The sequence below is a fragment of the Rattus rattus genome, chromosome 4 (assembly GCF_011064425.1).
Source record: "Rattus rattus isolate New Zealand chromosome 4, Rrattus_CSIRO_v1, whole genome shotgun sequence".
Taxonomy (NCBI): Eukaryota; Metazoa; Chordata; class Mammalia; order Rodentia; family Muridae; genus Rattus; species Rattus rattus.
The window spans coordinates 14,998,896-15,025,628 of record NC_046157.1 but is presented as its reverse complement, the minus strand read 5'-3'; the positions used below and the strand labels follow the sequence as shown (position 1 = coordinate 15,025,628).

The 26,733-nt window shown below is 47.1% G+C and overlaps 2 pseudogenes; both read left to right on the top strand.

Annotated features, from left to right (window-relative positions):
* Positions 1–1,720: 1,720 nt before the first annotated feature.
* LOC116897847 lies at positions 1,721–2,583 on the top strand (annotated as a pseudogene).
* A 19,384-nt stretch (positions 2,584–21,967) lies between these two features.
* On the top strand, positions 21,968–22,537 carry LOC116897846 (annotated as a pseudogene).
* The last annotated feature ends 4,196 nt before the right edge of the window (positions 22,538–26,733 follow it).

The window sequence follows — 26,733 nt, the reverse complement described above, 5'->3', positions numbered from 1 at the left end:
TTAAAGGCACTGGCTAGAGCAGCAGTTCTCAGCCAGCGGGTCACCACCATAAGGGTTCACATATCAGATATCCTTCACATCAGATATTTACATTACATTCACAAGTATGGCAAAATCACAGGACACAGCATTGAGAATAATTTCATGGTTAGGGGTGGTCACCACAGCATGAGGAAGTGTACTAAAGGGCTGCAGCGTTAGGGAGGCTGAGACCACTGGTCGAGAGCAATGTGAGCTGTATGGAAGCTGGAGCTCCAACTGGGTCTGGCCCACATGGCCTTTGTATCCATTCACCAGAGGAAGACTCATGGGCATGTCTCCACATCCCCCTGCCTCCTCCTGTCCTCACAGCCCGTGGAACTGATTGCTCATGGTTCCCTTGCTTGCCCACTCAAAACACCAGTCCTCACCTGAGAGCACCCTGACCAGGGCTCCACAATGACTGTAGAAGGGCCAGCGTGTCCCAGATAGCCATTGAAGACATCTGACAGACAGCTTCCCGAACCCCTGTGAAAACAAGGAGGCCTTATTTTAAAAAGCAAGCCGGTCAGTGACGTTTTGATTTTTATTCTTAGACTTAATCAAAGTTACACCCGTATACAACTTGGAAGGCTACAATGTCCTGCTGTCTTAAGAATTAATTCTTAAATGTCCTCCGTAACGGGTATGTTCAGTTTCATCCCGTGCCTTGGTTCCACCTTTCACCCCGCACTCTCCCAGCCTCGTTACATGCTAAAGTAGTTTACCCAGCACTCCTGTTTACATTGTGAAAACATAAATTATGTTTATAGTGGGCCCTTGTTCCAAACCGCGGTTACTTTTCCTTTCCTTAAGTTAGTAGCCCTGATTGTTTTTTAATGTTTCATTTCCTTTGCATTAAGCAATAATTAAAAGTCTAAACTCTTCCAGAGTTCTAAAGTCCTTCCTGGGTGGTTTAGATGATCAACTCTTCTATGCACGTCGCCTCTGGGCAGAAGCCTGAGCTGGTCCCCACCCTGGACCATCTGAGCTCAGCGTGAAGCTGCACTCCAGTCCTCCATGGTCTTTGCAGCAACTCCATCTTGTGACCTCCTCTTTCTTGGTTATCCTCTCATTGGCAAGAAACTCGCTCCCAGCAACTTCAGAAGAACTGGAGTGGGAGGTGAGGCTCTTTAAAACCTCACCTCTCCCAGAACTTGATATCATAGGTACTCCATAAACGCCACAGTCATGAACAAACAAAGAGAGGGAGACAAGAAAACAGCAGAACACCTAAAAGGCAAAGGAGAGCTTTGCATAAATCGTAGTGAACTTTGAGAGAACACTCCTCCATGGAAAGGGAAGAGAGACCCTGAATGACCACATTTCCTTTCTGGGACTTGGTTTGTCTCTGTGAAAGAGATGGGAATGACAGCACCGACTAAGAGAGACCGTCATACGGCGTGAGAGCTCAGTTGTGCTGAGTACCTTCACATGTCATCCTTTTAAAACGGCATTTAGACCAAATCCTGTGTGCGAAATCCCCAGCACCATGCCCGTCTTTTGTAGAACTTACTAACCGGAAGGACTTTGCTCTGGTCCTGGGATGGCCCGGTACCCTGCATCACTAAATGCAGCTGCATGAATTTTGTTCAAAACAACCATAGAAAATCAACATTGGGCAGTACATTGAGCTCCATAGAGACAGCGCCGGGGCAAGCGAGAGCCAGACGGGCACTGGGCGACTCTGTGCCTCGCGGAGGAAAATCAACTAAACATGGACAAAGGAGATCCTAAGAAGCCGAGAGGCAAAATGTCCTCATATGCATTCTTTGTGCAAACCTGCCGGGAGGAGCACAAGAAGAAGCACCCGGATGCTTCTGTCAACTTCTCAGAGTTCTCCAAGAAGTGCTCAGAGAGGTGGAAGACTATGTCTGCTAAAGAAAAGGGGAAATTTGAAGATATGGCAAAGGCTGACAAGGCTAGTTATGAAAAAGAAATGAAAACCTACGCCCCCCAAAGGGGAGACCAAAAGGAAGTTCAAGGATCCCAATGCTCCCAAGAGGCCTCCTTCGGCCTTCTTCTTGTTCTGTTCTGAGTACCGCCCAAAAATCAAAGGTGAGCATCCTGGCTTATCCATTGGTGATGTTGCGAAGAAACTAGGAGAGATGTGGAACAACACTGCTGCGGATGACAAGCAGCCCTATGAAAAGAAGGCCGCCAAGCTGAAGGAGAAGTATGAGAAGGATATTGCTGCCTACAGAGCTAAAGGAAAACCTGATGCAGCAAAAAAGGGGGTGGTCAAGGCTGAGAAGAGCAAGAAAAAGAAGGAAGAGGAAGATGACGAGGAGGATGAAGAGGATGAGGAAGAGGAGGAAGAAGAGGAAGACGAAGATGAAGAAGAAGATGATGATGATGAATAAGTTGGTTCTAGCGCAGTTTTTTTTCTTGTCTATAAAGCATTTAACCCCCCTGTACACAACTCACTCCTTTTAAAGAAAAAAATTGAAATGTAAGGCTGTGTAAGATTTGTTTTTAAACTGTACAGTGTCTTTTTTTGTATAGTTAACACACTACCGAATGTGTCTTTAGCTAGCCCTGTCCTGGTGGTATTTTCAATAGCCACTAACCTTGCCTGGTACAGTCTGGGGGTTGTAAATTGGCATGGAAATTAAAGCAGGTTCTTGTTGGTGCACAGCACAAATTAGTTATATATGGGGACAGTAGTTTGGTTTTTGGTTTCTTTCTTTTTTTTTTTTTTTGTTTTTGTTTTTTTTTCTTTTGGCTTTCTTTTTTTTTTTTTTTTCCCTTTTCAGTTGTCTCTTTTGCAAAACTCATACAAAGGTATTTGTTATTTCTTAACCTGCCCAATAGCCACTGTGTAGCATTTTGGTGTTTGTTGTACCAAAAAAATCAACTTTTTTTTTAGTCAATTGATATTTATTAAAAAAAAAAAAAAAAAAGAAAAAGAAAATCAACATTGGAGGCTTGGGGCGTGACTCAGCGTTAGAACTCTTGCTTACCATGCAAAGGCTCTAGGCTCAATTTCCCAATACTCAAGGAAAAGAAGTTTAGCTTTGGGTTCAATGCAATAGCAGAGAGGTCACCAGGAGTTCTAATCTCGACTCCCACAGTGGCTTTGCTGTGTGTTCTTGGGCAAGTTTCTTTTCCGCTCAGCCTGAGCACTTTCTTTAGTGAACTGTCTCTGGCCCCTTACCCTACCACCTCTGTTACTCCACACAATATCGTCCTGTAAAATACCCTTCCAGAATAACCCCTCTCCCCACCTGCTGCTGTGAACCAGCCAGCACTCCTGGAACCAGCTTCCTCGGAGTCCGGAGTTCAGGCTGCTGGCTTCTGAGCCACAGTGCCGTCTTCTGCAGTGGAATGCAAAACAGAGCTGGCCTGGGTTCCAGCTAACACCAGGGAAATGGTTGTAACCTGCCATCTTGTCAGCGTCAGGCCCCGGGTGATTAATGACTCTTTAATCTCATAGGCCCAATACCTGACAAAATATGCTTGGGCCAAAAAGGCAGAACAAACCTAATTAGCCTGGTCAACTCAACTCCCAAGGTGTGGGTTGCTAAGGATCCCCATGGCTTGGAGAGCAAGCCTCTCCCTCCCTGTCCCTTTCAGGTCTGTGAAAGAATCAAGTGGCCACAATGGGAAAGGGACTCCATTAAAAGGCGGGGGCTGGCCAATGAATAAACATGCAGGTTACCGTGTTGATACTGCACTGAATGCAGTTCTGAAGTGGGGTGCTTGGGGCCTCGGAGGCCGGAGCCCCGGGTATTGTCCTGGGGGAGGGACTGGCCATTTGAAGTCAAGGTGAGAACATACTGGGGGCAGATGGAACCTGCTTTGTTTGGGAAAGAGTTTTTCTGCTATTTATGCTAATGAATGGGAAATACTTCTCAAGCATTTCAGATGGTTCTGTAATGAGGCCCCGGCAGAATGTGCCAACATTGTTGGCCCTAGACAATCTTCAACTCCCACTCGGCACATTAGCAGCCCCTTTCTTTACAGGAAGGCCCTCAGAGGGGGAAGGGGACAATGGGGGAAGAGTGAAAACATCACAAAGACGGAGCTTTTGTTTCCCGGTCCTTTGAACCCTCTCAAAGGCCTGGTTTCAAGGGGTATGTTGGGCCTGCCTTTCAATGTCGCTGAACCCGGAATCCCCTGTTGTTTAGCAACATAGAAAGCTGACCTTAATTGACTCCACTTCTGAGCAGGCTTTGTAAATCACTCTGCCCCCGGACTGAAATTTCCTGATGGTGGTGTCTGTGGGTGAGAAAGACTGTCTGTACCCAGGACACCAATTCGATCGTGTGTGTGTGTGTGTGTGTGTGTGTGTGTGTGTGTCTTACAGTTGGACCATGCTGATAGACTATTCACTTTTATTCTCACAAGGACTCCACCTTCCCAATGAGGAATCCTGACTCTATTTTATAGATAAGAGGCTCCCAGAAGCTTGGAGATCTGCTGAGAGCCCTATATCAAGAAAGGAGAGGATCTGGGTCTTGTCCCTTCCCACGGCACCATAAATGGCCTGTCCTCTAGAGCGTGTGCATGTGTCAGAAGAGATCCTTCCGTGATACGTTTCCTTAACTGATTATTTTGCAAAGAAGAACACCACGAGGCTAGGGGTGCACTCTGGATTTCCTCTTTCGGTTCCCGTCATCTTAGCATTTCCTTGATAAGACTCGCCTTCCTCAGTACTCCCGGCTGTACAGTGCTGATTCCTGCCCATCCTTCCCCGTTACACCCAGTGCCACTTAGCTACCAGGTCTCCAACAGAGAAGGTAGGGAGGTTCCACCTTCCGTGTAGGGCCTTGCGGGATCCAGGGTGTGGTAAGGAAGGGCTCCATCTTGAGCTTACCCAAGACACCACGTCTAGACCCTGACAGTTCTCAGATCTGTAAGTGTCAGAGTTAAATGACTTGTGACCATCATGAGGTCCTCCTGCTAGGCTCCATGCTCAGGAGAGGAGCGGGTTTATCTCAGTGCTCTGATAGTACAATCTTAATATTCTTGTTGAATTTGTCTCGATTTTGTGAATGGAGTCTAGGAAGACAGTGTGACAGACGATGTCAGAATGACTACCCCGTTATTTACTTCCTCATTCTTGGAAGGCATCCTTCCTTCCTGCGCCAGGGCTACAGAATTCCAGGGGCCAGAGGTACACAAGTGTTTTATGGCCTCATTTCAGTAAATGGGGCACTGATGGGCTCAAGAGGCCATGCTTTCTATTCAAACTAGACAGGAGAGTCCAGACCAGCTGATGGTAGAGTCTTAAGAAACACCAACGACCAAAGGACCCCACGATGTCCTTTCTTATTCATGCACCAACTATTTACATCAAGAACACTACAGAGGAGGAAGCTACCTAGGCGAGGCTAGGGCTGCCCCTTACCGTAAGCCTCATTCTTAGGAGGCTAGAGCATGTGACCAAGAGACACGGCTGGCTCAACATAGCGCTTCTGTCTGGTGGAGAGCAAATGAAAGCTATGCATGAGTGGACTGCAAAAAGAAAATTCTAGTTGGGAGGGAAATGCTCTCATATCTGTAGTAAAATTGGTGAACTAACATGGCACATTGAGACCACAGCAAAGAGGGAAAAAAGAAATTAAAAAAAAAAAAGAAGAAGAAGAAGAAGAAAATGCTTTCTTAATGCAACGTTTCCTCTGTCTTAGTTGCTCTTCTGTTGTGGTAAAATACTCTGACCAAAGCAACTCGAGGGAGAAAGCCCTACTTCTGGCTCACGGTGCAGGTTACAGCTCATTATGGAGGGGAAACCAAGGCATCGGGAGCTTGAAGCGGCTGCTGCAGAATGACTGCGGCCAGAAGAGAGCCCCAGTCCTAAGAGAGCCGTGGATGCATGCATGCCAGTGCCCGGTCCCTAAGTCCAAGGGATGGTACCCCCCGAAGTGTGTGGGTGTGAGGCATGTGAAGGTCAACCTTGTGAAGGAAAAAGTGGGATGGAAAGCGAAGCACCATGGGCTCCCGTGACTCCTCAAAGAGTCCCGATCGCTGTACACGACATATTCAAGATGGCTCCCGGAACACCGGGAGACGGTGAAAAGGAACCAAGGACAGAACTGGCTGCTTCCCCCATCTTCACGGAGGTCCTAATCAGTGACACCCACCACTCCCTCACCCACACCCTCTGAGTTACCTCATCAGACCGGGCTTTCACTGGGGCACGGAGATGGTGTGGCGAGATACGATTGGCCTAGGATCTAGGGGCTTGGGATCGGCTCCAACACTGTGCATAAGCTTATGCGCTGCACAATAAGCTCGGGTCTGCATCCCTATGCTGGTCTCCGGAGTCCGATTCCGGGTTTTATGATGGGACTCCTCTCGCCTCCCCGCCCCCCACCATCCTTGGTCCTGTTCCCACCCAGTGGGTGCTCACACAATCAGTTAACAGAATTAAGACCATCCTCTCAAACATTTCCCCCTGCACCCTTCCCCACCAGCTCTGGCTGTCCTGGACTTTGCAGACCAGGCTGGCCTTGAACTCACAGAGATCCATCTGTCTCTGCCTCTTAAGAGCTGAGATTAAAGACATGTGCCACCACCAACTAGTACCTCTCACACATTCTTAGAGAATGTCTCGGGAGAGTCTAGACTGTGTCAAGTTGACGATTAAAACTAACCATCATAAACCCTGGGTTCCTTTTTCTCTACACCTCTGACCCATGGTTTTCCTGTCTTTTCCCTCTTACGATACTTGCATACTTAATAGTCAACTCTACTTCTGGGAGAAGGCCTGTAAACATAAATATGACAAGGTTTTAAAATCTCCTATCATCATAGATTTCAGGGCTGGAGAAATTGCTCAGTGGTTAAAAACGATTGATGTGTTATCATGAGGACCTGAGTTCACGTCACACACACACACATACACACACACACACACACACACACACATACACACACAGACACACACACATACCACACACACACACACAACACAAACACACACACACAAACATACACACACATACACACACAAACACACACACACATACACACACACACACATGTACACATACACACATGCACACACATACAAACACACATACACACAAACACACACACAAACACACACATGCACACACACGTGTATACACACACATGTGCACACACACAAACACACACCTATGCATATGTACACACACATCACATCATATTCATAAATCACTCAGTCAACTCAAAAATAAGCGTGTTATTTGGGCTAGGCCATTGTTTGTATTCTGCTTAGGGTCTGTGCTGGGCGTCACTCAGGCCTGCGTTACTATGTGGGCTAAGGGTGACGTGCAGAGGTCAGGATGGACTTGGCAACCCAGCCACAGGCAAGTCCCTGGTTCACAGACCTCTGTTTCCTCAGTTGATGATTGCTTGGTGTTTAAGTCCCTTAAAGGGATAGATAAAAAGTTGTTTTGAAAAATTAAAGCCTTGTGCGTGTGACATAATTTTTATCACTACTAAAATACTACAGAGCAGGAGACACGAGCTTTGTTATCTCTGTTCCCTCTGCTTTGTGAATTAATGTCGAAAGCACAGATTTGCATACACTGAACTCACTTTTCTCTTTATTAATAATGTTTAGAAGATAGAATGGAAACGCAGAGCAGTTACAACCCTCCTCCCCTACTGTACTAGAACAGACAGTGGTGTTGGTGAGGGCTGGAGTTATTTGCCAAAAGGAAGGGAAAAGAAGAACAATCTGAACTAGTTGTTTTTTTTCCCCCCGGAGCTGGGGACCGAACCCAGGGCCTTGCGCGTGCTAGGCAAGCGCTCTACCACTGAGCTAAACCCCCAACCCCTGAACTAGTTGTTTATAGTCTTCTGATCATGCAGTTGTCAATTCCGTGTGTAGGAAAATGTCAAGGAAATAAACCAAAAGCCTGACGGACAAAGAAACAATATGCTCGAAGACCCATGAGGCATCACATAGGGCCCTGGCATGGCACGCCACTCCTCAGTCAGACAGTTGATTAAAATATGTCTCCTCAAATGTGTAGCAGCAGGGTTGGGGATTTGGCTCAGTGGTAGAGCGCTTGCCTAGCAAGCACAAGGCCCTGGGTTCGGTCCTCAGCTCCGGAAAAAACAAAAAACAAAAAACAAAAAACAATGTGTAGCAGCTCACAGCAAATCCGAGTGACCCACTGAGTATGTCAGGAGTGTTAAAATCCCATCCCTTGACACTCTCACCACGATGAGGTCCCTAGTGTATAAAATGAGCTTCATTTGCTTTTGCATGTATCTATCATCATCTGTTTATCTACCATCTATCCATCACCTACCTCTCTACTTCTCCATATATATATATATATATATATATGCATGTATTATGTCTCTCTGTCTGACTGTCTGTCTGTCTCTATCTATCTATCCATCTATCATCCATCTATTTATCTATCATCTATCCATCATCTACTTCTCCGTATGTATGTATGTATGTATGTATCTACTATCTATCTATCTATCTATCTATCTATCTATCATCCATTTATCTATCATCGATCCATCATCTATCTGTCTTCTTCTCCCTATATATGTATGTATGTATTATGTCTGTCTGTCTGTCTGTCTCTATCTATCCATCCATCTATGTACGTGGATCCAGTGGTTGAACTCAAGCTGTCAGGCTTACCGACAGACCTTTACTGTGAGCCATCTCAATAGCCTGAAAACAAAGGAACAAACAACAGCAGCAGCAAACCCTTCATAACACACGCTGGCCAGCACAGAGTTCTAACGGTGAATCGGGAATGCATCTTCTCTCAGTTCAGGCCTTCTCAAGGGCCTCGCCACACCAGCCTCCTGTGTTTTGATCCATGTCACCTTCAAAGTTTCAGCGCCAATGTCTTCCTTGGGGCCACCTATGAGCTGACATAGAAGCGTTCTTATGGCACAGTAGATCTGAGCTGTCAAAGGCACGTACCAAGACCTCATCCAACCTGCCCTCCACCCCAGCTCTCTCCTCTAAATGAACTCATTCTCCCAGGCTGGGAGCTCTCTCCTCATTGTGCAAGCCCAGCAGGGGCCTCTTTAGTGTTCGTTGAAGACAGTTTCAGACAAACTTGTCACTGCTTCCAGACTTCTGTTGTGACCACACTGTGTCTGAAACACAGATGAGCCTGCTGACGTCTCTCCACAGTGTTCTAACTATTGAATAAACTCGGATTCTCACACCACATCAAGCTCCTTGATTGTAATTCGTTGAGTAGTCCTGATATTTCTTGGTAGGGTAGCTGCTGGGAACTGAAGCTTCTTTTATCCCAATTTTTAAAGATTTATTTATTCTATTTATATCAGTACACTATCGCTGTCTTCAGACACACCAGAAAAGAGTGTTGGATTCCATTACAGATGGTTGTGAGCCACTATGTGGCTGCTGGGAATTGAACTCAGTACTCTCAGCTGCTGAGCTCTCTCCAGCCCCCTTTCATCCAAATCTTGACTATGAGTCTTTTTTTTTTTTTTTTTCCCCATGTGAAAAGGTTTAATGAGGGAAGAGTAGACGAGGAGAGGAGTAGAAGCCGGCCATGAGCATGTGGAGGGAAATGGGGAGGGGAATGGGGAGAGAAGGGACAAAGGAGAAGAGGGGAAGAGCAAGAGGCAAGAGTTAACTATGAACCTTAACCATTAGATCTCACATCACGGGCTTGAGAGATGGCTCAGCGGTTAAGAGCACTGACTGCTCTTCCAGAGGTCCTGAGTTCAATTCCCAGCAACCACATGGTGGCTCACAACCATCTGTAACGGGACCCGACACCCTCTTCTGGTGTGTCTGAAGACAGCACCAGTGTACTCATAAAATAGATCTCACATCACACTTCGCACTGTGGCATAAAGGTTTGAGAAGGGCTAAGAAAAAGAGGCTATGGGGTTCACAGAGGCTGGTAGCAAAGGCCAGAGCAGAGGGCTAATGTAGACACATAGAGAACCACTGTGGGTGATCAGACGTCAGGTTAAGGACATGTTGTCACACAGCTGTTGGGGATGTGCACAGAATCTGCAAGGGGAGGCACCATGCAGCCTGGTCTGGACCAAGGCAACTCAGTTGTGTCGCACAGGGGCAGCCAGGAGTAAGGGCGATAAGATCTGATAGGTTACTCTGTGAGGAGCTGCGTTACTCATTGGTCTGGCATTGTGGTTCTCAACTTTCCTTTGCCATGGCCGTTTGATGGTTCCTCATGTTATGGTGACCCCCCCGCCCCAACCATAACATTATTTTCATTGAAACTTCCTAACTGTAGTTTTGCTACTTTATGAATCATAATGTAAATATTTGATATGCAGGATGGTCTTAAGTGACCGCTGTGAAAAGGCCTTTCAACCCCTCTCCCTGCCCCCAAGGAGTCTTGACCCACTGGTTGAGAACGGCTGGTCTCGCGTGATCGATAAGCTCCTAACCTAGCTTTCTTGGTGTGGTTTGACACACCTGTATGTCCATGCTTTTTCTGTATAAACAAGCTACTTTTTGGTCTGGCTCTCATAGTTTATGCTGGACAGCTGTGGTTTAAGATGGACATCTCCTGCAAAAGAGGGGCAGAATCCTCCCTCAGATTTGCACTCAGGCAAAGCCAGGTGCTATATCGTGAAGTCACTCTGGGCAAGGCCCAGCCTGAAATATGTTGTTTTCTGTCACATGGAATAAGACAGAGACCTTATGGAATCACCACAGTTCACAAGCACCCAGGGGACAGAGGACTCATGGAGTGCATCTCTCTCCACAGCTCTTAGTCAGCATTTCAAACCAACAGGGGCACAGTGGGTGATCTGTAAGTGGCAGTGCAGATATTCTGAGTTATCTGGGTCGATACTCAGACCATTCTGCTGGGATAGATGCTTTGCTCGTGACAACCCCAGGCCACGCAAGGTCAGCGCCAGAGGAGTAAAGGTGTGACTTCTAAGCAAGGTGGAACCACAGCTGCAAACTACCAAGTCTCAGAAACTCCACTCTCTCCTGACCACGCTTTGCAACAGATACCCTTGTGTTTCCTTGCTTCGCTTAGTATTTTAAATGGCATTTATTAAGTGACCCCAACATGAAAAAAGAAATCTCTAACACTCCACAGTGGTTGCATTCATGTGTGAAAGGGTTCGTGTACCTACCCATGGGCAGAAGGGGCGAAGAGGTGCGGTTAGAGCCTTCCTAGGGAATGCTACTCAGCCAGAAAAAAGGAGAGAACTTTGTGGGTGAATCTCAAAAGGAAAGCGAGTCAGACCCAAGAGAAGTCATCGTGTGGTGTATTTAAATGCAGTTTCCCAAACAGGTGAATTCATCTGAAGTGGTAGAAATCAGAACATCGATTGCTGGATCAGGGTGGGGTGGAGTGCTTGGAGTGGGCAAAGGGGACTTTTTTTTTTTTTTTTTTTTTTTTTGAGAATGTGTGTTTTGTTCTCTGTCTTGACTGGTTGGTGCCTTGAGATGTTTATTTGCCAAACTGAGCGCAGTAGGCACGCTGTTTTGTCTCTACGATCCCCAATATTAGAACGAAAAAGTCGTCCTGGCCTGGGCTCATTTGTATTTTCCAGGCTGGGTATCATCAGGCCTAGAGCTCAGGAAGTGAGGTCACAAACTCCTCAGCCGGGGTGTCGCGTTTCTCAGATCTGTGGGACTGTCCGTCTGTCCGTCCGCACACACGGCCCATTTCTTTTTACCCAGGCGCTTTCCCAGATCTTGGTACACTAACCTGCCTCTCCCAAGATCCTCCTGGGGTACGGAGAAAATGCTCTTCTTTCTTGCCTTGGTACTTCAGCTCCGCTCTTTTTGGCTCTTGCTTTTTCTAGAATCCCCAAGTGCTGCGGCCATGTTGTTTCCGAATCTTGCCCATTCCCTAGCTGGGATGGGCTCCAGCTGCACACCCAGCGTTACTTAAAGGATTCTCTGACCCCTGCGGTTGGAGAGCTTCACTTCCCTCCAGAGTGACTTTAGCAGGAGGAGGCCAGCTAGGACCAATTGTCTGAACCACCAGGTTAAACTTTTGTTCACAGAGGAAAAGAGGACCGGAAATGTGGCAGAACCCCACATAGGCCCCTGCCAATGATTGACACCTATTTAAGCAGACCCGGCTTTTGTGCGGTGCCATCGGCTGATACATTAATAGATATAATTTGTAGGCACCCGAGGAGAGGTTAAAGGGGAGAACAGATTCCTTTGAGCACACTTGGTGCTCTTGTCATCTGTCCCCTGGCTTAATCAAGTTATCATATCAACACCGTGTCTCTTGGACCTCAGCTCTGAGTCTGAATGAGGACAAAATTTGCAAACAAATTTCTAGCAGCGGGGAGCGGGAGCTACCCGCGAGGCTGGATGAAAAGCACCTGGAACCTAGCAAGGCTCGGCCCTGCTCCCGCTGGGGAGTTTAGTTCAAGCGCTCCTCTTACCTGATTAGGCCTCTCAGCCGCCACTGGATCGCCCCCAAACATCGAATAGCACTGTTTTGTCTAATTATGGAGAAGTGGGAGTAGGCTGGGCACTTTTGTGTGTGTGTGTCTATGAAGAAACGTAAACATACACACATGTTAGAAGAGTGCTACGTGTTGGATAATCCAGCATTAGTTTCTTTATATTGTCTCCCTCTGTTTGCAGGATGGAGGGACATCCAGACACTTTCAAAAAGAAATCCAAAACAAACAAACAAACAAACAAATAACGGCATTCAGTGCTGATATTAGTAGTTTTGTTTGTTTGGGTTTTTTTTTGTTTGTTTGTTTTGTTTTGTTTTTCAGTGTAGCTCTAGCTGTCCTGGAACTGGATCTGTAGACCAGGCTAGCCTCAAACTCAGAACTCAGAGATCCTCCTGGCTCTGCCTCCAGAGCGTTGGGGTGAAAGGTTTCTACCATCACTGCTGGGTTCGAGTTTGCAAAGATAGTAACGACGACGATAATTTACTTTGAATTCTGTGTGTGCTAGTGTGGGGTACATGCAGGTAAGGCCTGATGCCCTAGCGCTAGAGATCCAGGAGGTGGTGTGTTTCCAATAATAGGAACTTAGCATCTTACAACAGACTCCTTTCTTCCCTACGAATTTCGAAGATCTTCCTGGACTGAATTTGTCCTTATCCTCTTGGCTTGTTTCTCACGGCGCTATGCGTTGTGAGCATGTGGACTTCTCCAGACTGCCTTTAAAGAAAAAAAAAAAAAGGTGTCCCTGCATAACCAAAAGTTTGGGGGATGAAGAGATTTTACAAGGTAACCCTTGCATTCCTTTCGTGATGGTGGAAGGTGATGGCATACGTGCCCTAGGCATTTTCAGATCAGCCTGCCTTTGCTGCAGGAGAGGAAGCCTGTCGGGCTGAGTGCCACCCGGGCTTGGGGGACGGGGTAGGAAACAGAGGGTCCTTCCTTTTCCATTCACTCTGCTGCCAAGCGGAGACACACCCTCCTGAACCCAAGGTGTCCTTTTAATTCCTCGGGTTAGCAGGCGGCGGGAAAGCCTTGAGCTGGCGGTCTCTCGGCTCGTTAGCGTCTTTATTGACTCACAGGGCAGTTCCCACGGGGCTGGGAAGTCGGCGCTGAGGGGCGGCGGCCCGGGGCAGGAGACGGCTGGCTTTTATTTCGCGCCATAAAGGCCAACACAATGTCTGCTGGAATTTCAAGTTAAAGAGAGCTCTCGGCACAAAAGGGCGCTCAAGCTGTAATGGGGGAAATAAATTTGATTTTCTGAATTCTTTGGCAGCTGGTGACAAAGGGCCAGGTACAGCTCCCGGTGGGGGTGATCCTTGCAGAAGGCGGCCTCGCTGCGGGATGTGCAGCCCGGGAGGCACAAGGACTGTGGGACTGCAGACCACAGCCAAGGCCAGGGACAGGATCCCGGACTTAAGGGGCCTTCTATTGGAGCCCCGAAGCCACATAGACTTTTAAAACTAACACGTCATGAAAAGCGAAGGCAGGGGTTGTGGAGCGTGCATATACTACCCGTCACTCAAGAGGTGGGGACAGAAGATCATGAGTTCCAGGTTTTCCTCCACTACATAGACTTTGAGGCTAGTCTGGGCTACATAGGGCACTGTTCACAATAAGTCAAAATATAAATCAACCCTTTGGGCCAATTCAGAGGGTTTCCAGGATCCACAGACACGCTCCTTGTTTGGGCTCTTCTTGGTTGTCAACTTGACACATGGAGAAGAGGAAATCTTGCTGAAGAAGTACCCAGTCAGATCGGCCTGTGGGGAGGGGAGGCAGCCCACTGTGGGTATAGGCTGTGTAAGGTAGCTGAGAGAGAGAGAGAGAGAGAGAGAGAGAGAGAGAGAGAGAGAGAGAGAGAGAGAGAGAGAACACAGACACAGAGAGACACACAGAGACAGGCTTTCCTCCTGGGTTCCTGCTCTGCTGCTACAAGAATACAAGAGTTCCTATGCTGATTTTCTTCAAGGATTGGGTGCTGCGATCCGGAAGTATAAGTCAGATACCACCCCCAAACCCCCAAGTTAATGCTGGTCCCTAGGCACAATAAGTGACACACACACACACACACACACACACACACACACACCCATGCCTTTAAGTATTGTGGTTTTATAAATCTGCCTGCTTTCTGAAGGCTGCTCCTTCTCCTGCAGAGTGGAACCCAAAACTGATTGGGAGGGGCTAGGAAATGATGTGGGGGCCGCTGGCGCTTCATTAACTCTTTCAAAGCCACAGCAAGCACTCCTGCATCTGCCCATCCTGCACAGATTTTGGAATGTTCTTGCCTGCCTAGGTTTCTGCTCCTGCTTACTCCTGAGTGAGTGAGTGACCACCTAGCACTGATCAGATGCTCTCAGACAGGAAGTGCCCAGCACCTACCCAGCCTGGAAGACCCTGGCAAGGAAAGCCAAGGACTTCATCCTTCCTCTGCTCTCTTGTTCTCAGAAGTCCAGCTGCCACCTACAGACATCTGTCAACCTCTGGTCCCACTCCTTTCCTGTCCGAAGTTGGACTGTCCACAGTGTTGGTTTTATTCATAGAACATGTTAGAATTCCAGAAAAGCACAGTTGGGAGGAAATGAAATATGCTAACATCGTTTTTCTGCTCCATTGAGATAGGGCGCGTCAAGTCCTCATAATGAGTGTCTCTTATTTTTTATTTTGCATATATTTTAAAAAGATTTATTTATTTTATGCATATGAGTACACTGTCCCTGTCTTCAGACACACCAGAAGAGGGCATCAGATCCCATGACAGATGGTTGTGAGCCACCATGAGGTTGCTGGGAATTGAACTCGGCTCCTCTGGAAGAGCAGTCAGTGCTCTTAACCGTTGAGCCATCTCTCCAGTCTGGTTGTCTCTTTTTTTTTTTTTTTTTTTTCTTTTTTTTTTGAGCTGGGACCGAACCCAGGGCCTTGCGCTTCCTAGGTAAGCGCTCTACCGCTGAGCTAAATCCCCAGCCCCTGGTTGTCTCTTTTTTAAATCACCAACATGTTTTAGGTTTAAAAAATTATGTGTATGGGTGGGCATCTCCTTTGCTAGTTGGAGTTTTGACTTCGGTCTTTCCTAGGACTAAGGAATTTGTTTAGAGCCAACTTTCGAGGCTTCTGCCCATCACTGTGAAGCCATCAGAGATGTTTAACGAAGCTCGAGCCCAGGATCTCCTCAGATATCCTATCGAACAAGATTCCTCCCATGACTCGGAAGTCCCACATCCTAAAATGGTAGCGAAAGACCTGAGAAAGCTGACCTTCAACTCCAGTGCCAAGAGGCTTCCTTCAACCGTGTGGGAGATTCAAAGTGAGCTCCCTGGAGAAAGGTGCGTCATTGCTGTTAATACAGAATGGCGGGGCTGGGGATTTAGCTCAGCGGTAGAGCGCTTGCCTAGGAAACGCAAGGCCCTGGGTTCGGTCCCCAGCTCCGAAAAAAAAAAAAAGAACCAAAAGGTTGGGGATTTGGCTCAGTGGTAGAGCGCTTGCCTAGGAAGCGCAAGGTCCTGGGTTCAATCCCCAGCCCAAAAAAAAAAAAAAAAAAAAAAAAAAAAAAAAAAAAAAAAAAGAAAAAAAAAAAAAAAAAAAAAAAAACAGATTTATGTGGCGTGAAAACAAAACAAAACCAAGAAGTCTTCATGGAAATCAGCGGTAAGGAAGTAGCTTCCCATTAGACACGTCTGCACTTTCTGCCTGTATCCTGAGTAGGATCTGTCTGAGAGTGCTAGGCTAGGGAAACACAGGACAGTCTTAGGCCTACGTGGGACACCGTCTGTACTGCAGATAATGCTGTGCGGCAGATGGGAAAGCTTTTCTCTAAGACGATACTGTGCAGCGTCGTTTGGCATAATCCCTGCGTGCACTCTGTGGTGCGATTGATTCTCTCCTTTTTCTGGGATCTCTTCCAGTCTGGCCCCCGGTGATCTACACGGAATGCACGGCTCGAATGCACGTGAGTGACTTCATTAGACCCTCAGGGTTTAATTAGGCCCAAAGACGAGCAGGTGAGTCTCTAGCCTACCGTGAGCTTTAGAAACCTCAAGTCTGGGGTTGGGGATTTAGCTCAGTGGTAGAGCGCTTGCCTAGGGGAGCGCAAGGCCCTGGGTTCGGTCCCCAGCTCCAAAAAAAAAAAAAAAAAAAAAAAAGAAACCTCAAGTCTGAGATGCAATTCGATCTCTTGAAAAGATGTAAATGGAATTTGAGGTGGTTTGGTTGGAAGGTAATAACTAGAGTGTATCACTGGATTTCCTAGTCTGCAGAAATTTGTAACAAAGGCATTCTTGTGACCTTAATTCTTAGTAATAAATGTACAGAACTGATTAAAATCGAAAAAAATATGTGTCTGAGTGTTTTGTCTGCCTATAGATCTGTGCATTACATGCCTGGTGCCTCAAAGAGCTTCTGACCAGGATTCTAGGTGGCCCCTGGGCTAGCATCTTACTGAGGACTTTGAGTTTGCCTTGGTGCAAATCTGCAAATAAAAGGAACTCAGTGTCTTTATCTTCTATTAAACTGGTTGTAATGCACACACATACATGCATACACACGTACACATGTACACACACACACACACACACACACACACACACCACTCAAATCATATCAAAGCCTCTTGCTTCAGGTCCTTAGGATACCTCAGAGGAAATCTCCTTCCTGCTGGAGGCACTTTACTTCAGGTTGATCCCTGATTGAATTTGGTACAATGCAGGAAATTCATACTCTCTCTCTCTCTCTCTCTCCCTCCCCCCACTCACTGTTTTGTGTGTGTGTGTGTGTAACTGTGGTGTTTGGAATCAGTAGCAAGAAACCAGAAAATGAGCTCTAATAAAATAAGGATTTAAAATTGGACGAGTAGCCTGGAGTTAGGAAAGACAATGACCTGTAACAGGAGCTACACTTGCTCAGATTTGTGTGAGCAGCGTAGGGCTGGAAGCACACACAGCTATTCCTCACGCTTACAGGATGTCAGGCATCTTAGGTACTCGATACTCCCGCTGTATTAAAGATGTTTTGCCGCATAACAAATGACCACCCATTTAGGGCTTGAAACAACACACGTCAGCACCTCCTGGCAGGCCTTAAATCCAGTTTTGGGTAGAGTTAGAGTCTCATCCGAAGTTCAACTGGGGAGGGGTCTCGTGCCTAGTGACAGCTGCCGATGGGTTGTCAGCTGGAGGCCCCTTGAGTCTTCTTGCCACGTGGTCTTCTTCGTGCCAAAGCCAGAAAAGAGCGGTGAGCAGAGATTTCTGTTAAGATGGGCATCACATGTAGTTAGAAGTGACAGCCCCCCCCCACGCATATCATATCCGGTTGCTTAGAAACAATTCACAAATCCTGCACATACTTGACTGGGGGAGATCCCACTGGGATCTAGTGACTTCTGTACAGTCTGCCCACCACAGTTCTTGGACCTCTGACCTCTGAGTAAACTAAGACCCTAAAATGGGATTGGGCCTCTGTCACCCTCTCCCTGAGTTGACTTCAGTGGTTCAGCTTCGATCTAGAACGTCTCTTCTGTCTTGTGCTTTTTCTTCCACAACTCCTAACATCTCAGGACTAGCATCAGCCTTTACCACATGGGTCTTTGGGGACACGTCATAGCCACCACGATACGAGTCAAAGCTAAGGAAGCCTCTAGTTTGGGAGGTAAGTAGCTTTGTACGACAGCCTTCAACTGCCATCTGAGACAAACCCAACTCCTGGACTAAAGAAGGAAAAGAGCCATGCCTTCCCTGACAGAAGTGTCCCCGAACTAAAACAAGCGAGTGGCAAACACAAGTATCTATCTGAGGGAGATCAGAAACACTTACAGACTTCGGGGTTTGCTGGTCCCTACCTGAACTGTCTCTAATCTTCTTCAGCTGAGGTCTAGAAAAGAGAAACCAGCCATCCACACGCACGGTGACACTACCTGCCTCTCTTTATTTCCAGCAAACTTAGACAAGTTCTACGGAGTATACTGACCTGAGTAACCAACCCCGCTAAGAATGACCTGCTGGCCAATGAGAAAAACGGATCCAAGACTCCCTGCTGGCCCATCACTCATGACAGCCTGTTCCTCTGGGACTGGAGACCCACTCAGAACCTGGGTGCATAGGGGGGAAGTTTAAAAACCAGCCAATCAGCAGTCCTGACCTCAGCAGTTCCTTGGGCTGGCCTCTGCGGAAGAATCCACTCAGATCTTGAACGGTGGGTGTGGCACAGCTGCCTTGGTCGTGGATCCCCAGGTGAGCAAATAGGAACTGAGTTCCCTCTGTAATGTCAGAAATATTTCAGCTCCTACCTCAAGGAGTAGAAGCAAAGTCTGATTTACTATGAGATGTATGGTGTGTGTGTGTGTGTGTGTGTGTGTGTGTGTGTGTGTGTGTGTGTGTGTTTCTGGGTCCAAGTCTTCAATCCACTCCTCCGGCCTATACTGTAGCTTATAAAACATGGCAATTTTTGGTCTCAAATGGCTACTCTGGGCCAACAGTCTCCCAGCAAAGTTACGACCACCACTTTCTCTTCCCCCCTGGACTCTGATGAAAGAGTCTGTCTTGTACTTACCTCCCGTCGTCCTCAGAGAGTAATGGATGGAACGGAGAAGCAGGACGTAAGGAGTTGGTGCCTCCTCACCTTGGTGCTCTCTGGGTGGCTGAAATCTGTTAGGGAAGTTTGAAGAGCAGCTGGAGGCCGCTCCTTAGACCTGTGCATTCACCGGAGGTGGGGGGGTGGGGAGTGGGGGGTGGGGGGACTTGTAGCCCTGGGCTGTTTTGTGTTTTATCTCCCGGCTCCAGGTGGACTTTCTGAGGATAACTCGCTTTCCAACAGAAACCACAATACACGCTTCAGACAAACAGCCAGCCAAATCACTGGGGAAGGAAACGGACAAGGCATTTATTTGGAGAGTAAGAGGAACTCCTCTGGGCTGCATAACCTACTCTGTGGAGATGTTTCTACCACAGACCCTGCAGCAGCATCTGACGTGCACCGACTGAACTGCCAGCCTTCTGGACTCGCTGACACCAGCCTTCGATGAGTGTAGATTATCAGGTGCATTCCTTTGATGACTGCTACTTCCTGAACTCGGAGTAGCTTCTGTCCCTACTTCCTGCTTGCCTGCTAGGTAAGCCCTTCTGTGGCACTCCAGACAGTTCCCACTTCCTCACAGTGTTTCTTTTTTCTTTTTTGGCCATCCACAGAAGCAGGGGCTTTCCTCTCTAAACTCCCCACACCCTCCTTATAGCCCTAGGTACACTCAGGAGGCAGGAGTCCCAGGCTGGCCTCCTAGCATCCTTGTAGCCAAATGGAGTTCAGCACTGGGATCAAATCAGCACTGGTGCTGACTGGCTTTAAAGACTTCCAGGAAGACATAGGGCTCACAGGGAACAGGTGAATTCTGGGAATGCAGAGGAGCTCAAGCTGCTACTAAGCCAGCCCCCCACCCCCACCCCTAGCTCCCCGCCCCCGAACAGGCACAAAGCATTCAACCACATTAGACGTCCTTCTGTCACCAATTCACTGAGAAAGGTCCCTTCTTGCTTAGTTTACAGATGAAGAAGCCGAGGTACAGAGATGAGTCAGGTTGCTACGTCACCTTACTAGTCATAGAGATGAGGGATAGGTTGAGATCTGCCTGGCTCCAGAGTCCGGCTCATGCTCGCCAAAGTGATGCCTCTCAACCTTCCTAACGCTGAGGCTCTTTAATGCAGTTCCTCATATCGTGGGGGATCCCCAACTGTAAAATTACTCCGAGGCTACAAGAACTGCAATGTTGCTACTGTTATGAGTCATAATGTAAATATCGGACATGCAGGATCTCTGATATGTGACCCCTGTGAAAGGGGCTGTGACCCACAGGTTGAGTTCCGCCGCTCTAAAGGCACGCCATTGTGGGGTTTTTGTCTCAAGTTTACACTGGCTGCAATGCATTTCAACATTTGTTGACTCTGGGAACAACGCACAGGTGAAAGAGGACCTGGAATGTGGGTTAGGAACAGGAACTCGGAGAAGCTCACACAATCTGCCACTCGGGCGGAAGTGAAAGGGTCGTGAGGGAACACTCTATGGGAGAGCAGGCCCCACCTGGACAGACAGGCAGCTTGGAGGATGGGAGATAGTCAATCCATGGAGGATCTACTGATCTGCCGAGGCTGTGGAGGGAGAACCTGCGGACCAGATGCATTATAAGGCCCTAAAGTTCCAGCCGTGGCCTCACCTTCCTGTTGAACCCTCCCATCCAGAGGGCCACCATCATTGTTGGCTTGAAACATTCTCTGCTGCCTGCAGCTGTCTGCCCATTGCCCTTTCATCCTGACTGGAGGGTTCTGTGGGAATTTCTGTTTAACCTTTACTGTTTGAAGGGACCCAGGGCTGTGACAGGCAGGTCAAGTTCCCCCTTCCCCCTCCCAGTCCCCCTCCTCTGTACTCCCTCTAACACCATCCCTCGACTTTGAAACATCACACAAATAGTCCTTCCTGCCTGTCTTTTAGCCTAGGTAAACATTCGAATCTCATTGTGTGTATAAAGTCAACAGAAACTGACTGGTGAGATTCCACTTCAATGGCTTTGAAATGAAACACCACCCAGGAGTTCCACCTGCACTCAGGGGAAGAGAATCAAGTCCACTGCCCCTGCCCTGATGACCCTCGGGCTGAACGAGTTTACCTTCTAGCCAGTCCCTCTGGGAGCCCCTTTATTCCTCCACCGGAGGTTCCAGCTGCTTCCTTCCTCCCCTGAGTTGCTAGCAGGGTGGGTCTAAACCCACAGGTTTAGTAGCTGCTGCACATGGAAGGGAGTTGCATCGTTCCTGTGCCCATGCTGTGTGTCTTCCAGCCCCTGTGACTGGCGGAGGCTGGCTGTACAGAAGCTAGTCTAGTCGTGCTCTGACAGGCGCCAGGAAAATCATCTTGGAATCCACTGAGCATACACAGGAGTTAACTGCTAGACTTCCTGAATTTACAATCCTGTCCTAGCCCTCCCCTGGTTGTTACTCTCATAGCCCCAGGCATGGTAGCTCCTTTTCCTGGTTTTGTGGGTTCTGTTCCTGGATGTTGTACCCGTGTGCTCAGCTCCATTTGGACCATCTTCCTATTTACTCTATCCTGCTAAAGAGCTTGGCCCTCACAATGGAGATAATATGCAACTATAGAAAGCACCCAGAATAGGCAACAACCTTAGTCTAACGGACCATCATAGAGTGGAACAGTGGTTAAAAAGACCATGGGAGAGTTGCTTGGATGGTGCAGTGGTGAAATCACCAGGCTTAACTACCCTTGCTTGCTCTTTGGGACCCACGTGAAAAGGAAAAGAGCTGATTCGTACAAGTTATCCTCTGACCTCCACGCGGGTTGAGATTCACATGTGCGCCCCACCCCACAAACACATGCAAACACAGAAATGCAATTTTAAAAAATATGCTAGAGCAGTGCCTCGGAGGTTCTGTGGCTTGTGTCTTGCTTCATTAGTGTTTGGATAGATCAGACCCGGTGACTCCCACTTCATTAACTTTCATCTGCCTTACAAGTCTCTCCAGTCACAGCCTCCAGGATCATCTCCTTGCCATCTTCGGCTCCTAGGACCAGCCAGCATGGATCTTGCAGCTTAGCCCCATACTCTGGATCAGCCATGACCTCTCAGATTCGTCAGAATTATTCCACCGAAGTGGAAGCTGCCGTGAACCGCCTGGTCAACTTGCACCTGCGGACCTCCTACACCTACCTCTCTCTGGGCTTCCCTTTTGATCAGGACAATGTGGCTTTGGAGGGCGCTGGCCTCTTCTTCCACAAATTGGCCAAGGAGAAATGCAAGGGCACCGAGTGTCTCCTCAAGCTACAGAATGATTGTGGGGGCCATGCACTCTCCCAGGATGTGCAGAGACCAGCTCAAGATGAATGAAGTAAAACCCAGGAGGCCATGGAAGCTGTCTTGGCCCTGGGGAAGAACCTAAACCAGGCCCTCTTGAATCTTCATGTTCTGGATTCTGTCCTCACAGACGCTAATCTCTGTGTCTTTTTGGAAAGCCAATTCCTGGATAAGAAGGTGAAGCTCACCGAGAAGATAGGCAACAACTTGACCAACCACGTAGGCTGGCAGGGCCATAACCAGCACAGACTGGCATGACCCAAGGCATCTCTGGGTGAGTATCTCTTTGAGTTCCTCACTCTCAAGCACAACTAGGCTTCTGCACCTTCCAAGGGGCTCCCTCCTTCGATCTGATACCTCAGGACCTCCAGCTGAATGAAGCTCTAAAGGTACCAGACAGCTTTGTAGCCTCTCCCAAGCCTTTGGACCAAGTGAAAAATAAAGCTTTTGGAAACAGCTTCCCTGCCTCCAAATGCAACAAGGAACAACTTTGAAATAGACAAGGCAAATGGAAGGGGGTCTGGAGAGGAGTAATCATTGTTCTTAACCCACAGTGACTAGGTTTGTCTCAGAGATTTTTTTTTTTAGCTGGGAAGCAAGTAGACTTCTTATATGTATATTCTTTCCATTCTGTCTACTTCCAAAAATGATTTGGGAGGCATAGACATGTCACCAACGAGGAAAAGAGAAAGAATTCATTATACATCAATCAAGGTCTTAAAACTATGTGGCCTCTTCCCCTCTCTGTCTCCCACATGTCAGATGAATGGGTCAGAGCAGATAATCTATGGAGTGCTACTCAGTGCTGACTGTCTGTGGTTTATGGGGGAAGCCAAACCATTTATTTTCATGCTTTCTTTCGGGGGTGAATTCACTGTCCGTATGTTTTCTTTTAGCACTCATCTCACTGCAGGCATTCTCTGTGCGTCATTTTCCTTGACTGATCATGAGACCTCCATGTCAGAATAGGGTCTTGTTCAGCCTTGTGTCATCTTAACACAGGCACATGACAGATGCTACTAAATACTGTCCAGAGAGTTGAGATGTAGATGACATGATAGGGGTGAAGTTGGACACCCCTGTGCTTAGGGAGGGCTTTGCCAGGAAACAAAGAGGCTGAAAAGCCTATCCAAACACTTTCCAGTGCCATTTCAGGTTGCAGACTAAGGGAAATTTACAAGGATCCCAAATCTCCATTGTGCTTGGAGATCTCTCAGTTGGTGCTAACTTTCCAGCAACCAAGTGGTGAAGACAGCTGGTGTGACTATCTCCTTAGTCAGAAGTGTCAGGAGTCTGTAGGCAGGTGGTTCCTCCTTGATCTGAGCCACTATGATATCAAGACAATTCCTAAATAGGAAGCTCAGCCCTCTATGGCTGGTCTTTGCTACAGCTTTGTGGGTTTTTCTTTCTTCTACCATTTCCACCTTTCAACCTCCTAACAGTAGATAAGAGAAAGAAAAGGATAGAAAGAAAAAGAAAGAGATCCCCGAAAAAAGTCATGGGTCAGAAAGGAGGCAACATTATCTTTAGACTGTTTCCTGCTGATTAGAGCCATCAAGTGGACTGTGGGGTAACCGAAGAGGCCTCCAGAAGAGGGAACATCATAATCAGACTTAAAAAAGGATGATGGCTGAGCTATGAGGATGGGGACACCAAAAAGAATTAAGTGTAGGAAGATCAATTAACAGGTTTTTGGGGGGAAATCCCTGAAAAAGGAATGCTAGTGGGTAGCTGTCAAGGACCAGCCTTGGCTTGGAGAGGGGTTCCTGAGGAAGAGGTGTTTGGGAATGACAAAAGAACAACTCAAAGTCCATCATGAGTACAAGCTGACAGTTCTGTGTTCTGTTTGAGCTCACTCTTCAGACAGTTGTGTTGATAGATCAGCTCTTGCAAACCAAAGCCTAGTCTTTTATTTACATATCAATTCAATCATTAACCCAGGTTTCCTTTTGATTAGTCTACAAATCAGCGTTTTATGACCTTAGCCCCTTGATTCTTACAAAGACAGAGCAAGTACATTTTTATAATGTAGCAAATGAACGCAAAGATGTCTGCCTTTGTAAACACAAACAATAAGTTAGTTGGGTGGGATCTGGCTCTGAGATCACCATTCCCAGCATACTTGGACATTGTTCTGTCTCAGGCTCACCTTGAACACAGAAATCTGCCTGTATTTGTATCTTTCTGACAAGCTGGCTCATTAGTGCCCTGCCTTTGTTCTTTTAGGTGTGTGAAGCCCCTCGTACAACTCATATGGCATCCTTATATTTTGCATAGTTGAGACATTTATACACTCTTTTTTTTTTTGGTTCTTTTTTTTCGGAGCTGGGGACCGAACCCAGGGCCTTGTGCTTCCTAGGTAAGCGCTCTACCACTGAGCTAAATCCCCAGCCCCAAATTTATACATTCTTGAACCCATGTTTTCAGAGTTCTTTCCCACAGCCTTAAGGGCTATCCTGAAGGTCACAACATTCACCATTTTGCTGAGGAATACATTCTCACCTACAAGACTTTATGCTGTTTTTTATTATCATAGAGTCATTAACCTTAACAAGGAGAGCACTCCCTGAAGGAGGAACATGAGAACATGTACATTATAAAACAAACAAGCCCCATACCCACAGCAACTGTCAGCACTTGTAGGGGTCCATGCCCTGTGAGCTCTGCTCCAGGGGCAGGAACTAAATTACATTGTTCCTTCCACATGGCAGTATGTGGCAGGTAGCTCAAGACAAACAAATAAGAAAGACGAATTATGTAGAAGAGAGGAGAAGGCAGATTCAAGAGTATCTGATAGCTGGGCATAGTGGTCCACCCTTATGATCTCAGGTACTGAGGAGGCTGGGGTCAGTGGGTTAAAAGTTTGAGGCTGACTTGGAATGCTTAGAGAGACTGTTTCAAAATAATGTAAAAAGGGGCCACGCACTGGTGTAGCTCAGTAGTGGATGACTTGCCTAGGATTTCCCAGGGCTTTTGATGCATGCTGCCTTGGAGGAAACAAAGAGAATGCAGGATGATTAGCATGGAGAGAGTGGATAGAGCCATGAAGTTGGAGAGTAGGAAGTAGGCCAGGAGAAATCATGGTCCTAAAGCCTACAATACATCTAGGAGAAGTTAGTGGACAGAAAGCTATAACAGGATGTGGGTTTGTGGAGGAGGGATGCTGAGATCCACCCCAGGCTGATTACAAAAAGGTGAAAAAAGTTCTTGGTACATGCCCATGGGGAGTTTGAAACACAAGTCTAGGCTCAGGGTTTAGCCACAGCTGAAATAGACTTACAAGCCAGGTAATAATGGAAGCCCCATACAGGGAACTCAGGCAGGTCTCTGCTTTGTCCTCTACCAGATCCATAGTCTCTGTGCCCTAGACAATGTCACAAGTTGATTGTTCTAAAGCACAGCTCAGACTCAGTGCCCGGTTGAAGTGTATCTTTTGGAGGGTTTTCAATGTACAATGAGATACTTCCTATAATATTCTTTATGACCTGACTGACTTCGTCCTTCCAGAATGTGTTTCTTGGATATGCAAGTATGACTGCATCGTTGCAAATCACACTCTCTACTTTATGCTTTAATGTCTCTTTCGTTCTCTCCTGACTACTTTAAATGCTTCATTTGTCTCTTCCTGTTGAAAGTTTATCTTTGAGTCTTCAAAGAGTGAGGTGGCCATGGTCTTAATCCCCTCTTTAGGTGATCTTTTAGGTTCTTGCAGCTCTAGGTTTAAATCTTGATTGGTTAATGCTGTCCATTGAGACATCTCACTCTATATGATACCACCAGCAATAAATGCCTTGTGACACTCACTAGGCCCCTGAAAAACTACTACAGCTAAGTTTTATGCCATCTGCATCCAGTAAGGGACATATTAAATGCAGAGTACAGAGAGTATCTGTGTTAGATCTTGGATTCTGAGTTTCAGAAGTCAAGAATGTAGAGTTACAAAACTAGACGTTTGAGTTCATATTTTATGTCATATAAAATGGATTAAAACCCAGACCTCCTCACTCACAAACTAGATGAAGGTTCTCTTAGACTGAGAAAAATGGGAGGGTGGAGACTGTTGAGGGAAGGGAGGAGCATGTTCTTTTAAGTTGAAAGAGTCAGCCTTGGAGCTGCCACTCAGAGAAGAACCAGCTGGAAGGATCACGAAGACTCTACTGATACTCGTTGGTAGCAGAGAAGCATCTGTAGACCACATGGTTTCCACTCCAGCAAGTGTTCATTCTACTTCTACCTTGCTACGTCAAAGAGCCACGTGGACCATTCTTGCTCTTGAGACATCACCTCGTGTAGTATTCAATATTTATAAATAAATCCTACCTACCTCAAAGGTTCATGTTCCCAAAAGAAAGACACAACACAGCCTTTATATTTTAATATGCCTTAGGCATCACAATACCTGGGAAGCTGTCTAACCTCCATGCTGCCAGAATCTACCTCCCACTGATAATTCAGAGTTACTACTTACTAATTTCTAAGTTCAATCTTAGCTGCTCTTGACCTAATTGAGC